This window comes from Canis lupus, chromosome 8 (genome assembly GCF_003254725.2).
Source record: "Canis lupus dingo isolate Sandy chromosome 8, ASM325472v2, whole genome shotgun sequence".
Taxonomy (NCBI): Eukaryota; Metazoa; Chordata; class Mammalia; order Carnivora; family Canidae; genus Canis; species Canis lupus.
The window spans coordinates 21505191-21520033 of NC_064250.1; the positions used below are offsets into that span (position 1 = coordinate 21505191).

The 14843-nt window shown below is 32.6% G+C and overlaps 1 long non-coding RNA gene across 1 annotated transcript in view; it reads right to left on the reverse strand.

Moving 5' to 3' along the window:
- Window positions 1-4604: 4604 nt before the first annotated feature.
- Window positions 4605-14843, reverse strand: part of LOC125755553 (uncharacterized) — a 138713-nt gene continuing 128474 nt past the window's right edge. The window contains exons 2-3 of the long non-coding RNA XR_007412290.1: window positions 8815-8890; window positions 4605-4703 (exon numbers count right to left, since the gene is read on the reverse strand). This is a non-coding gene — a long non-coding RNA (uncharacterized LOC125755553). The remainder of the gene's footprint in view (window positions 4704-8814; window positions 8891-14843) is intronic.

The following is a 14843-nucleotide window of genomic DNA, read 5'->3' on the forward strand; positions in this document are numbered from 1 at the left end:
TTCTGGGACTGAGCCCCACTTTGGGCTCCACCCTCTGCAAAAAGTCTGCTTCTCTTCCTCTCTCTCTGCCTCTCCCTCAACTCACTTGTGGATTATCTCTCTCTAAAATAAATAAATAAATAAATAAATAAATAAATAAATAAATAAATAAATAAATAAAAAATCTTTAAAAACTTAGCTGCATGAGAATAAAACAGGGTAGTATAGTAACACAATTCAGATTAGCATTAGCTCTTTCTTCAGCAATGATGAATACTAAAACCAATGGAGAAATTGCTCAAACTTCAAGGAAAATGTAAGATTTTTGTATAAAGCTCTTTACCTCCTGAGATCCCTTCTGTTTGAGTATAAGTACAACTTAGATATTTCATGTAGCAATTTATTAGGTTTTTCTGTTTTTTGAACAGTCTAATTTCGATTTCTTTTTTTTTTTTAAATATATTATGTGTGTGGATGGGGAGATGACTCTGAAGTACACACAATTTTAATCAGACTCCTATATTCATGGCACATAACATCACCAGCTGGCATAAGGACCCTTTTTGTTTTCGTGTTTTTATTTTATTTTATTTTATTTTATTTTATTTTATTTTATTTATTTTATTTTATTTTATTTTTTAAATATTTTATTTATTTATTCATGATAGTCACAGAGAGAGAGAGAGAGAGAGGCAGAGACACAGGCAGAGGGAGAAGCGGGCTCCATGCAGGGAGCCCGATGTGGGATTCGATCCCGGGTCTCCAGGATCGTGCCCTGGGCCAGAGGCAGGTGCCAAACTGCTGCGCCACCCAGGGATCCCTGTTTTCGTGTTTTTAAATGTTCATTATTTTTCTCTCTTTCTTCCATCTCTCATTCTGAGGAAGATAAAAGTAGTCTCTAACTTCTGGGACATGACCTAATTTCAATGTAGGACTTGCTCTTTTCCTGTTGAATCTATTTAATTTTGTGTTCAGGCAAGGCCACTTCATGACTACAATAGAGAAGGACAAACATTATATGGTCTCATTCATTTAGGGAATATAAAAAATAGTGAAAGGGAATAAAGGGGAAAGGAGAAAAATGAGTGGGAAATATCAGAAAGGGAGACAGAGCATGAGAGACCCCTAACTCTGGGAAACAAACAAGGAGTGGTGGGAAGGGAGGTGGGTGGGGGGTGGGGTTGACTCTATGACGGGCACTGAGGGGGGCATTTGATAGGATGAGCATTGGATGTTATGCTATATGTTGACAAATAGAACTCCAATAAATAAATAAATAAATAAATAAATAAATAAAACCTTAAGAAAATAAATAAATAAATAAAAGCAAATGGAAAAAGAAAAAAAAAAAAAAAGATCAGGACAAAAACAAGACTACCAGGGAATCATTCTGAACATAGACAAAGACATGTCATCCATACCACAAAAATGAAGAAATGTTTTCCTATTTTGGTTAAAGTAAGTGATTGCTGCTTCTTCACTTTGTATCTATTTAGCTGTCATTAATTCTTCCTGTGTAATAGATCTAGTTTATTAAGATAATGAATCATAAGTTTTCACTTACTTTCAGACAGAATCCAACTCAGAACAAAGCCTTCTCCAAAATCATCTAACAGGAGCCCAAATGCTATACTAAGTTCATTCAACAATCTCTTACTACAACACCATTTGGTTCCCTGTGATGTATGTTGTCTCTCATTGGAAAGAGCAAAAAGTCTAAATTGTTCAATTATAGGTTTGTTCCTGGAAGTCTTTGGTTAGAGGAATTAACAATATCACTCCCTTTCCATTATAGCCAACCTACAGTCATTGCATATACTACAATTCAGTTATTCAAGTTACCAACAAGTAGGTTGCTACTACAATCACTACTGAAAAGTGAACTTGGATACATTTGTCTTAAGGACCTATAACAATTGAGATCTAAGCAGGTCTGCTGTACTCAGGAATGCAATGACAAGAGCAAAAGATACTCATTATGCTTTACATCTGAAACTAATATAATGTTAATGCCAATTATATCTTAATTAAAAATAAAGATGAAAAATATAAACTGATTTTCCTCTACTCAGCAAACACACTAAACAACCAAACTTTATGAGAGTTCATTAAAAAGAAATGAAATTCTCATCTGTGACACATACAGTTTGAACATTGCCTTTTCTTTAGACTTTGTCATCATAGAGAAATTTATAATTTGTAAGCAATTGTACTTATCAAAATTTCCACCATGGTTTCTAGAAGTTGATACATTATTTTTATGAACACATTTTCAAACTTGCACAATGTTGCATGGCAATTGTATATCTCAATAAAGTGTATGGGAGGTGGAAAGGACATATCTACCTTTCACCAAGACAAACTATAATAGGGGAGAGTGGACATTAGCTAGTGCCAAAATGTAAAACATTTGAAATTATAGAGAGAATTGTAACTGAGCACTTACAGATTAAATAAGATATAAATATCAAAAATATATCTGGACAATAGCCAAACCTTTTAAAATTAAATAGTATAAATTTAGATTATCTACAGGTGAAAAAAGAAATGACAAAGGAAATTGGAAAATATTTGAACTTACTGATGATAAAAACATGTCAAATGTGGGAGAAGCATTTAAAGCTCTGCATATATGGAAATCCTTAAGTTTAAATGAGTACATTAGAAAAAGAAATAGGTGCATTTAAAATTAACGATCTAAATTTCTATCTAGTGAAGCTAGGAAATTATCAAATTAAACAAAATAATAAAGATAAGGGTAGAAGTGAACAAAATATTAAATGGGTAATAGAGAAAAACCAATAAAAACAAAAAGATTCTTAAAAAATTAATAAAACAGATAAATCTCTAGATTTACCATTAAAAAAAGAGAGAAAGCAAAAATCCCTGGTACAACAGAATGAATGATGGAGTATCACTTCTGATTTTAAAGATGGGTGATATCAAACAGGATTAAGGAATACACTTGTGATGAGCACCAGGTGTTGCATGGAAATGCTGAATCACTATATTGTACACTTGAAACTAATATGACACGGTATGTTAACTAACTGGAATTTAAATAAATATTTAAAAATATGATTTTATATTAAAAAAGTATTGTAGGCCAAAGTAGACAATAACATAGATAAAACTGACCTATTAACTTCAAATCAAACTATAAAATATCCTTAGGAAGAAATAGAAAATATGAATAGTCCTATTTAAATAGCAATGTCAAATAAATTGAGTTTTAAGTAAAAGTATTCTCATCTGAACATTCCAGATTCAAGAGGCTTTTTTTTTTTAAAGATTTAAAGATTTTATTTATTCATGAGAGGCACAGAGAGAGAGAGAGAGAGGCAGAGACACAGGCAGAGGGAGAAGGCTCCATGCAGGGAGCCCTATGTGGGACTCAATCCCGGGACTCCAGAATCACACCCTGAGCCAAAGGCAGATGCTTAACCGCTGAGCCACCCAGAGATCCCCAAGAGGCTTTTGAAGTAAATTCCATGACACCTTGAAGGAAGAAATAATGGTCATGTTAACACAAACTTTCAGAAAAAGAGAGAAGCAGGGACACCCTCAAACTCAATATAGGAAACCACTATCACAAAAATATGAGAAAAACACAGACACTTGTATGGCTCAGTGGTTGAGCATCTGTCTTCTGCCCAGGGCATGATCCTGGAGTCTTGGGATCGATTCCTGCATCCGGCTCCTTGCATGAAGTCTGTTTCTCTCTCAATCTATGTCTCTGCTTCTCTCTCCATGTCTCTCATGAATAAATAAATAAAATCTTAAAAAAAAGAAAATATGAGAAAAACATTACTAAAAAACTAAAGACTGCTATCCCCCATAGACACACAAACACAAACCCCTAACCAAATAATAGTAAATATGTATTTAAATTATACTACGATAAAAAGTGATTTAAAATATTAGCATGTCAAATCTAACATATTTATAAAGTTATGTTATGACCAAAAGGAATTTATCCTAGGATTATAAGGTTGATTGAATATATGGAACCATCCTAGAATTATAAGGTTATTGAATATATGGAATTAGCTCATGAGATCTAAATCAAATCAAAATGAAAAATTTTCAGATACCAAGTGAAATAGCAAAAATTTTGAAAACATATACACAAATATCAAGTATGGACAAGTGTGTGATGTAATGAGAACTCTAATGCTCTGTTAAATAATATAACTACTTTGGAAATTTGTTTGGCAATCTCTTTAAAAATAAATATGACATGGTCCCTAGACTTGGTCTACATTTAATGTAAATGTATAAAGTTGGTCATACATTTAACATATGACAAAACAACTACATTCATAGGCATTCCACCAAAAAACTTTTCACAATAGGCCATAAATGGAAATAGGCTAAGGGTCTGTCAATACAAGGAATGAAAAAAACTGTTATGCTTATTTAATGGATTAATAGCAATAAAATACAACAAACTACTGATACCTCAATAATATATCAAAAATAAGATGTCGAATAGAACAAGTCAAACACAAAGAGTACCAACTGCATGATTCATTATCTGAAACAATATAAAGGCAAGATTAATCTACAGTGATGGATACCAAGGCCAGGTGTTGGGAGTAGCGATTTACTGAATGTAGCATGGGTGAATTTACCTTTTGGGATGATGAAAATGTGACATACCTTTTTTTTAGTGTGATGGTTACTTGTGTTTGCACATCTGTCAAACCCACTGATCCGAACACCTGAAAATTAGTAGTACGTTTTATTATGTTTAAACTATGCCTTAAAAACTGATTTTGCAATCTCTTTAAAAATAAATATGACATGGTCCCTAGACTTTGGAGTAACCAAAGAGAAACTAACACGTTTACTTTCCTCATGCCTAATGAAGTCATCATGGCAGGAAATAACAAAAGCAAGGCCTGCAGTCCATCTGTATTCTGTAGATATCTTGATTGAATAGCATGACGTTACAAAGAATGTGTTCAAGTGTTTTTAGTTGAGATAGGTTCTCTCTACCACACTGCCCACAGTTTTTTATTAGTAGAAATTTGTGGGAGTTGTGGGAGGGTTGTTTTGTTTGTTTGTTTGTTTGTTTATTTATTTATTTATTTATTTATTTATTTATTTATTTATTTATGGGGGCTTCACATACTCATGTTACTACCCTGGTCACTAAAGACATTGAAATGTGCTGCCTCTGTATTTTTGTAAAATATTTGCAAATCATACTCACCACCATAATCAAAGGTAGATTCTACCAAATTCCAAAAGCCTGAACAATCTGTTTTTGTAGTGCTGCTCATTCTGACTATTTTCACTTAACCTTAGATTGTCCTACACATTCATAATCATATGAGCAGATTCTTGGGCATGAGGTCCACATGCTTCATCAAAGTTTCTAGGAAATGCTACCAAATTACTTATCAGTCATACCATCATGCATATACTTAAGGAAGCTTCCTATATCCAACTATTTAATGTTAAAAATTGTAAGGTATATTTACTCAATAACATACTTTTGTGTTCTAAAATTACTCCGTACATAGTGTTTATATGGTCCTATAACCACAAAGAAATATTTTTTATATATCATTCTACATCTTTGTATTTTATAAAGTTGTTCTGATAATGAAAATTTGCCTATTTGACTTGGATTGTGTGTATGATGATCTTTGGCCAAACACGTTCTCGTTTAACGGAAACATAAATATCTTATAAAATAAATACATTGGCATAAATTACTTTTAGTGGAAGAGTTTTCTAACATAAGATCTACTTTAGCTTCTAAAAAGAATAAATAAATTATTAAAGGCAACTCCAGTGTTTTACATTTCTTATTAATAGTTTTCCTATACCTTTTAAGTACTTCTAAATGTGAATCAATTTTAATACCTATTGTGTGTTTTCCAGAATGTAGACTACTTTAAATTTATTTTATTTTATTTTCACTACTTTAAATCTATATGCTGCTTAGATGCAACTGCCTATCTTTGGAATTTTATTAGGAATTCCTCATGCTAGAGAAATCATGTCCAAATGCCACAGTCTTTCCTCTGTAGAGAGTCTGGACAATTACTGAATTTAAAAAAGAATTATCCTGTGTAATATATTTTGCTGCTTTTTCAGACATATTTAAACTATAAATCACAATGAGAAAGTCATTAAAGGTTCAAAGAAAAATATTCAATAAAAATGAGTTTGGGTTTAATAGTATCTACTTTTAGATGACTTGTTATTAAGAGTGCACAGGGTTCCCTTAAAAGGCTTCTTGTGTTTGTTTAGAAAGTTTCTCCTTGGAGGATGCAGATCAGATTCCTGAAATGGCTCTCAATATTCACTATGGAATAGAAATAAATGAACAGTTAAGCTCAAACTCAGAGCTTATCAGAACACTTGACTGAATTCAATGCTGAAGTGAAAATGTTTGCCAAGTCACTAAGGATTTATTTCAGTTTGCTACAGCCCAAGGTACAATGCTAAAAGGCCATTTACATATTAGTGCTGACTATCAAAAGTCCTTTTGTAACGTGTGTGGATTCATTTCCCATTACTTATTTATGAAACTGCATAAAAAGTGGTGCTAGACAAATTGCTTTAGTTGCAATGAAATTGTCAGATACTGTATTTTCAAGCAAAATAAACAATACGTGTATGATCAGTTGAGGCTTCATTAATTCACATAAAATATAGCCATCTTTATAACAATGAAAGTTAATATTTTCCATTTTGTTATAAAATCCATAGATATTTTTATTTAGATTTTTATGATTCAGTATTTCACAATAATTTTGATTTTTAGGAAAATGTAACACTATAAGTAGAAAATATAAAGTACAAACATCATCTTTGACATTCTATTAATTAGTCATCATTAAATGATTTATCTTAAGAGCTTAGAATTACAAGAACTGATTTCCATAAGAAGAATAAGATTTGGAAATTTTACAAAGTCAAGACAATTAGAACATTTCTTTTAAAATTCTTCATTTAAATGCATATCAGGTCTAAAGATAATCATAGCAATTATTTTCTCATGAAGAATAACCCAGATTTTAGCCTGTAATTAATCACCTTGCCAGTCACTGAAATATACCATGTATTATTTTTATTACTGGGAAGCTGTTTTTAGTAGCCATAAAAATGTGTGATTAAGAATGGAAGCAGAGAGGTAGATTAATGTGAAGCTAATGAAGCTTAACACAGTGCTATTCACTTTCATAGGCCCCTCCTGGACCTTGAGAGAAACTACAGCGATGTGTTCATGTGATCCTACATTAAAAAAAAAAAAAAAAAAAAGATATTTAAGAGTAATATTTTGACTGAAATCAAGTAAAAACCACATACTTTATAGACAATTATATGTTGCTGGAGTGATTTTGAACACATTGGGGATCCAGGAATGAAGTTGGATTTGCGCTACATTTAAGATATAGACCAACGTCATTATATGAATTGTGGTGAATTCAATGCATAGTTAGGTTATTAGTGCCCATCTGGTAGAGAGGAGCTCCACTATGCCAACTTACCTAACATCACAGGACAGAGGCTCTGGGGATAAGGACTAATGATGTTACAAAGTGCCCAAAATGCCTTGAATGAGACGTATGCACACAGTGGAAGGGTAACAAAGTTTAAAGTGAGCAGAATAAGAAGGAAGTCATGCAAATTCTTCCAAAAATTCCATGAGAAAAAGTAAAAGTGGAAGATTTAATTCTAGTTAAATTTTAATCAAATTCTATCAGAAATATATAATGCAGTAGTATAATGCGATATATGCAGTATTTGTATAATGTGAATGCACAATATTTTTCTTTTACCTTTTCTCATGGGAATCATGCAAAAGAGAAAATATCAGAATTCTAATTCCTAACTGTTATAATACACATCTGAATGTTACTACAGTGCTACTCTTGAGTGAACAAGTCCATGTGGAGAGTCAAATCTCAGTAATTAAAACAAATTTTGAGAACTACAGTAGAGAAAACTCCAAATTACCTTTTCATTTTTCTATAGAAAATTTTATTATAAAAATCATGATGATATGAAGGGGAAATATGAATATGCAAGCCCAAAATATGGAAATAATAGGGATATATCAAAATATTAATAATTACTTACTTTTTAAATTTTATTATGTTTATGGTATTAATAAACATTTTATAATTTATATTTTTGTCATTTCTTTTCTCTTATAATTTTATTTTATTTTAAAGATTTTATTTATTCATGAGAGACACAGAGAGAGAGGCAGAGACATAGGCAGAGGGAGAAGCAGCCATCCCGTGGGGAGCCTGATGCAGGACTCAATCCCAGGATCCCAGAATCATGACCTGAGCCAAAGGCAAATGCTCAACCACCGAGTCACTCAGGTGCCACTCTCTTATAATTTTATGTCCTGTTTTTAGAAGAGACTATCGGAACGCCTGGGTGGTGCATTCGGTTCAGCATTTAACTCTTGGTTTTGCTCAGATTGTGATCTCAGTAGTCTGCTTAGGTGCTCTCTCCCTCTCCCTGTGCCTCTCTCCCCACTCCCACTTTTTCCCTCTCTTTCTCTAAAATAAATAAATAAATATTTTAAAAATATAAAAATAAAAAGGGATATCAAAAAGTATAAAATTTTAGGGCCCAAAACACATGGCGTTTTTCTTATTAAGTAGTTAATATTCACACTTAATTAAATCAATATTTTTAAGAAATAAAAATTATTTCAAAACAAACCTAATGTCATTCCCCTAAATTTATATAAATATAAATGTCTGGGAAATTGTATTACTAAGCTTCTCATTTGTCCCAAGGATAGTCCATTATGCCAAAAAAAAAAAAAAAAAAAAAAAAAAAAAAATCACATACCTGCTTGTAGCAAGCAGAGCTTCCCATGATCCCAGGAAGGTTAAGACATCCAGGCACCCGAAATTTTTAAGCAACTCTATGAATAGCAAAAGTAATATAATTGAATATAAAAAATAACAATGAATGCAAGGATCTCATTCAATTAAAAAACCTTAATCTTGCTATTATTCTGAGTACTGTATAATTAATATAAATCCTATTACATAAGAAATTGTAAGCTTATATGGTTTATAGAATCCAAAAACAAGACCATTAAAAAGACTATAAATCGGACAGCCTGGGTGGCTCAGCAGTTTAGTGCTTCCTTCAGCCCAGGGCTGATCTTGAAAACCTGGGATTGAGTCCTGCGTCAGGCTCCCTGCATGGAGCCTGCTTCTTCCTCTCCCTCTGTCTCTCTCTCTACTCTCTGTGTCTCTCATGAATAAATAAATAAAATCTTTAACAACAACAAAAAGACTGTAAATTGCTCTATTAAACTAAACTAAAATAAGTACCTATTACAAAAACTTTCCTAGTGAAAGATTGACCAGTGAAATAATTGTACTGCTTAAAATCATTACTGTTCTGTAAATCTCCCTCCCTTTTACTTGATACTCTTTTGTTCCATCAATATTTTCTTTCTTTTGGGACATTTGGGTGGCTCAGCAGTTAAGTGTCTGCCTTTGGCCCAGGGCATGATCCTGGAGTCCCAGGATTGAGCCCCACATCAAGCTTCCTGCATGGAGCCTGCTTCTCCCTCTGCCTATGTTTCTGCCTCTCTCTTGCTCTCTGTGTCATAAATAAACAAACACACAAACAAATAAATAAATTCTTTAAAAAATTTCCTTTCTTTTGATTACTATACCATTCATATGGCAAATTACTATTCATTGCCTATATTAATATTTTGCATTTCACCTCCAGAGAAAAGTGACAATAAAGAATCTCATTTGTAAACTGAAATAGAAATGAGGTAATTTTTCTCTGTATTTTTCTGTCATCATCTTGGAGGTGGGAATTAAGATACACTTGAATTTCACAGGAGAGCACCTTGAAATAGAGTCTATATAAATCACTTAAGTATAAAATAAAAATAAAATGCATTTGAATATTGAGACATTTAAGATTTAATACTCAAACCACCATACGATTATTATAAAGCCTGTCATTTTTATCTCTTAAGTAATTTAATTATGTGATCAGGTGTTTTAGGATCAAGGCTTTACTCACCATTTATTTTAATTAAATGTTCTTCTTTCCCATCCTAATAGGTATAAATAGAACTATTTCTTACATCTTTGTATTTTTGCAATAGTGAAAGATTTTGTTGTTAAATAATTGATAATATTTTGTATAATACACATAGGATGTTCTTTGTAAATGCATGACTCCTGTACTTGCATAGGGCCCACAAAGTTATGTTTAGCAAGGGGGTCAATGTTGTAAGATAAACATATTTTTTTGATGATGGATACATTCTGAAAAGTAAAATAATGTCTCACATTGGAAGGATTTCTACATATAGGCAGCTAAGATGGATACTGGCATAGTTTCATTTTATTTTACTTTGAAATTAAATTTTGATAAGTAGAATAGGTATTTGAATATAGGTTATCATTTTTTTCATTTTTATTCAGACATAATTGACATGTAACATTGTATAAGGTGTACACTGTGATGATTTGGTATATGGACATACTGTGAAATGATTGACACAAGTTTAGTTAACAACCCATCAAGTCATATAGTTACAAAGTTGTAACTGTGAACTTCTGGTGATAACTTTTAAGATCTAGGCTCTCAGTAACTTCCAAATATACAAACCTTGTTATTACTCACAGTCATCATGTTGCACACTGCATCTCCAGAACTTACTTTCTTATAATTGCAAGTTTATACCTTTTTACCATCTTCACCCACATCTTGCTCTTTGTGTCAGTTTTAGAAGGAGGAAATGTCATTCTTTATGTTTTCAAGAAATATACTATGTCCAATTTGAAATTATTTTTCATATTCCCATTTTTCCTTCCACCAATTCTTCCACAAATGTCTCCTTGCCTTCTGTTTCCACCCTATGATTGGACATATTTCCTTGCAAGCTCTTTGCCTCCTCTAGTCCTTTAAATTGTTTTCTTCCTTAGGTTTGTCTTCTAGGTTCTCTTCTTTACTCTTTTTAAAAAATCTTGCCATGGATTGGAGTTACACAGAAATCTCGATGAGAGCAATTCTATATGTATAAGTCATCCTTTTCCTCAAGCTGCAGACAAATTATTGAACTGCCCCTTGGATGTCTTTATAAGATATCTTATAATATCAAACTCAACATGCCCAACACTGAACACTTCAGCTTTCCACAATAACTCAAATTTGAGGGTCATAGTCATAAAATTCTACTATGCAATTAGAAATAAAATTATGTCAATCTACATTTTCAAATATATCTAAAACCCCCACAGCCACTTCTCCATGATAGCCTACAACCATGATCTACATTGCAGTCAGAGTGATTTTCTAATATGCTCTTGCTTGAAAACTGAAAACTTTAAATGCCTCCTCATTTGACATAGAACATATACTAAATGAGAAACCATGTTCTCTTAGTCTGCAGAACTAAATGCAATGTCACTAAATTTATTTCCAAAGCTGGAATATTCTCTACCTCTTTCTACCTCTCCCAAGCCTGCCTGCCTCTCTCTCTGTCTCTCCCTGTGTTTCTATTTGTCTCCTACTACACTATATACAACACTCAACTACTCATATTTCAGATCTTACACTAGCTCTTTTCTAAAAATTCTCTTATGGTCACCTTTGTTGTGTTGTCAATTCATAGCATAGTGATAAAATATTTTACATTTTATTTCAGCAACTTATTGAATTGACTGTCTATTTCCAGGAGGATAAGAGATTATGCCTACCTATCTCTATCATTGCATGCCCAGCATCTAGCAGTGACTGATATATAACGGACATTCAATGAACACTGAGTGCTGTTGAATATCATAATACATTTCTTGCACAGCATTTCTCAAAGTATCTTGCTAGGAATGCTAATTATTTGGACTACTACTGAGTGTTACCTCAAAAAAAAAAAAAAAACACGAAGTTTTCATAGCCAATCAATGAATTTAACAATGTTTACCTTGATTATTTAGTAGAGACATACTCAGGACACTTAATATGAAAATAGAGATGATGAATTATGAAGATAACACTATATCCTGCTTTTTCCAAATGGTTTTATTGCACAATTTTTTTTCTCACAGCATCTCTCATATTGATTAATCTGTATGACTAACTTTAAGTCAACATCCTTCTACAACCTTTTTCTTTCTCTACAGTTAAGCCAGAGGTAAGTCTTCCTGCAAGAGTTAATGGTGCCCTTTGCTCTCAACATTTGTAAGCTAATTAATAACAAAATTCTAACACTTCCACAGATCAAAGAATCATATGGAAGTTCTTTTTACAGAACTATTTTATAATAGCTCATTAATACCATCAAAGGCACATGTAGAATATAAAAGCCCATTGTCAGAAGAACCAAATAAATAACCTCATTAAAATTTAACATAGAGTGCATGTATTAAGGAACAATTAGAGTTTTCATGATAAACATTTTAAGTGCTAATTGGTTCCAATGGGAGGTCTTAAGATTACAACTTCTTTGAAACTTGTGCATTGCTGCAAAAAAATGTCCTTATACATATAATAATGAAAATAATAATAAACAACAACATTAATATAAAACACTACCAATTGACCATAACGAATATGAACAATATCATTAAGCCAAACTTCATGAAATCTCTAATCACTAGGCAAAAATAATCATAGGCAGTAACAAAGAATATTTCTGAAAATGTAGATGTAAATTATCACAGTCGATGAGGATGCTTGTCAAACTTCTGGTTGGTCTATATGAGATTTAGATCCTGGTTCAATAACTCTAAGGTAAAGAAATCCCGAGATTCTATGTTATTAAATGTCAGAGATAAGACATTCCAAAACTTCCTCTGTTCTCAGCGCTCTTAGTGGTCTGTTGTGCTGTGTTTTGTCTCATAGCACCTTTAGCTGAAAGAAATACATAATTGTTTATTGAATGGCTAAACAACTTAGTAAGTATTTATATCCTAAAAACTCCATAACCACTTCAAAAAATGATGAATACAAATATTATTGTTAAGGAATATCTATCATTTACTGGCATGTATGCTAGGAACTCTTGGGCACTGCAGGACATCTCCTTCACTTCAGATTCCACATTGATTTTTATGCAGCAATTGCTCCTCATCACAGCAGCTATCCAAAACCAAACTATTGACTTAATATTGTTTTCTCATCCTTTAACATGAGTGACTCATTTTCAGAATCTGCTTCTTAGAGCCCTAGAGATGCCTTGGTAATAGTAGAAATAGTTGACAGCAAGTAGGGTAATACTACAGGTATAGAACCAACCATGGTAAGAGTAGCATCACATTTTGAAAAATTTTATGTGTATGGCCACTAAGTGATATGATTTTTAAATTATTGCAAGCCAACTCTAAAGGACATACACTTCTGCTTAGTTGTAACATGCTATGTAAATTTTGCTGCCAAATTTTCATGTATTTACTCATCTACATAACATTCAACATTTTAAAATATTCCACTTAAGGCTCATCTGTTTTGGTGGATGAAAATAGGTAGGTTATATAAGTTAGATGGGGTTATCAAGAGCACCTTAAATATGGTGGTTCACTAAAAGGACTCAGGAATAAGAAAAAATGTCCTACTCACAGTTATGATTTATTGCAGAAAAATGCAGATTAAAATGAGCAAAGGATTAGGTTTATTCCTAGGTATCTTATGATTATTGTAATTGTGCAATTGTAAATGGGATCAATTACTTAATTTCTCTTTCTTCACTCTTTGTTAATGTATAGAAATGCAACTGATATCTGTGTATTGACTTTTGTATCCTGCCACATTGCTGAATTGCTGTATCAGTTCTAGCAATTTTAAGATGCAGTCTTTTGGGTTCTCCATATATAGTATCATGTCATCTGCAAAGAATTAGAGTTTGACTTCAAGCTGTATTACAAGGCTGTGATCATCAAGACAGCAGGGTACTGGCAGAAAAAAAAAAAAAGACATATAGATCAATGGAACAGAATAGAAAACCCAGAAATTGACCTTCAACTCTATGGTCAACTAACATTTGACAAAGCAGGAAAGAATATCCAATGGAAAAAAAAACAGTCTCTTCAATAAATGGTGTTGGGAAAATTGGACAGCCAAATGCAGAAAAACAAAACTGGACCATTCTCTTGCACTACACACAAAGATAAACTCAAAATGGATGGAAGTTCTTTTTTTTTTTTTGGATGGAAGTTCTTAATGTGATACAGGAATCCATCAAAATCCTAGGGGAGAACACAGGCAGCAACCTTTTTGAAGTTGGATACAGCAACTTCTTGCAAGACATGTCTATAAAGGCACAGAAAACCAAAGCAATATGAACTATTGAGATTTCATCAAGATAAAAAAGCTTTTGTACGGCAAAGGAAACAGCCAACAAAGCTAAAAGACAACCTACAGAATGGGAGAAGATATTTGCAAATGACACATCAGATAAAGGGCTAGTATCTAAGATCTATAAAGAACTTATCAAACTCAACACCCAAAAAACAAACAATCAAGTCAAGAAATGGGCAGAAGATATGAACAGACATTTCTCCAAAGAAGACCAACAAGCCAACAAGCATGTGAAAAAAATGTTCCATATCATTTGTCATCACAGAAATATATATCAAAACCACAATGAGTTACCACTTTTCACAGTGAGAATGACTAAAAATAACAAGACAGGAAACAACAAATGTTGGTGAGGATGTGGAGAAAGGGGAACCCTCTTGTACTTTGGTTGGAATTTGAGCTGGTGCATCCATTCTAGAAAACAGTGTGGAGGTTCCTCAAAAAGTTAAAAATAGAGGCACCCTATGACCCAGCAATTTCACTACTGGGTATTTACCCCATTACATTTACAGATGTAATGAAACAATGGGACACCCGCA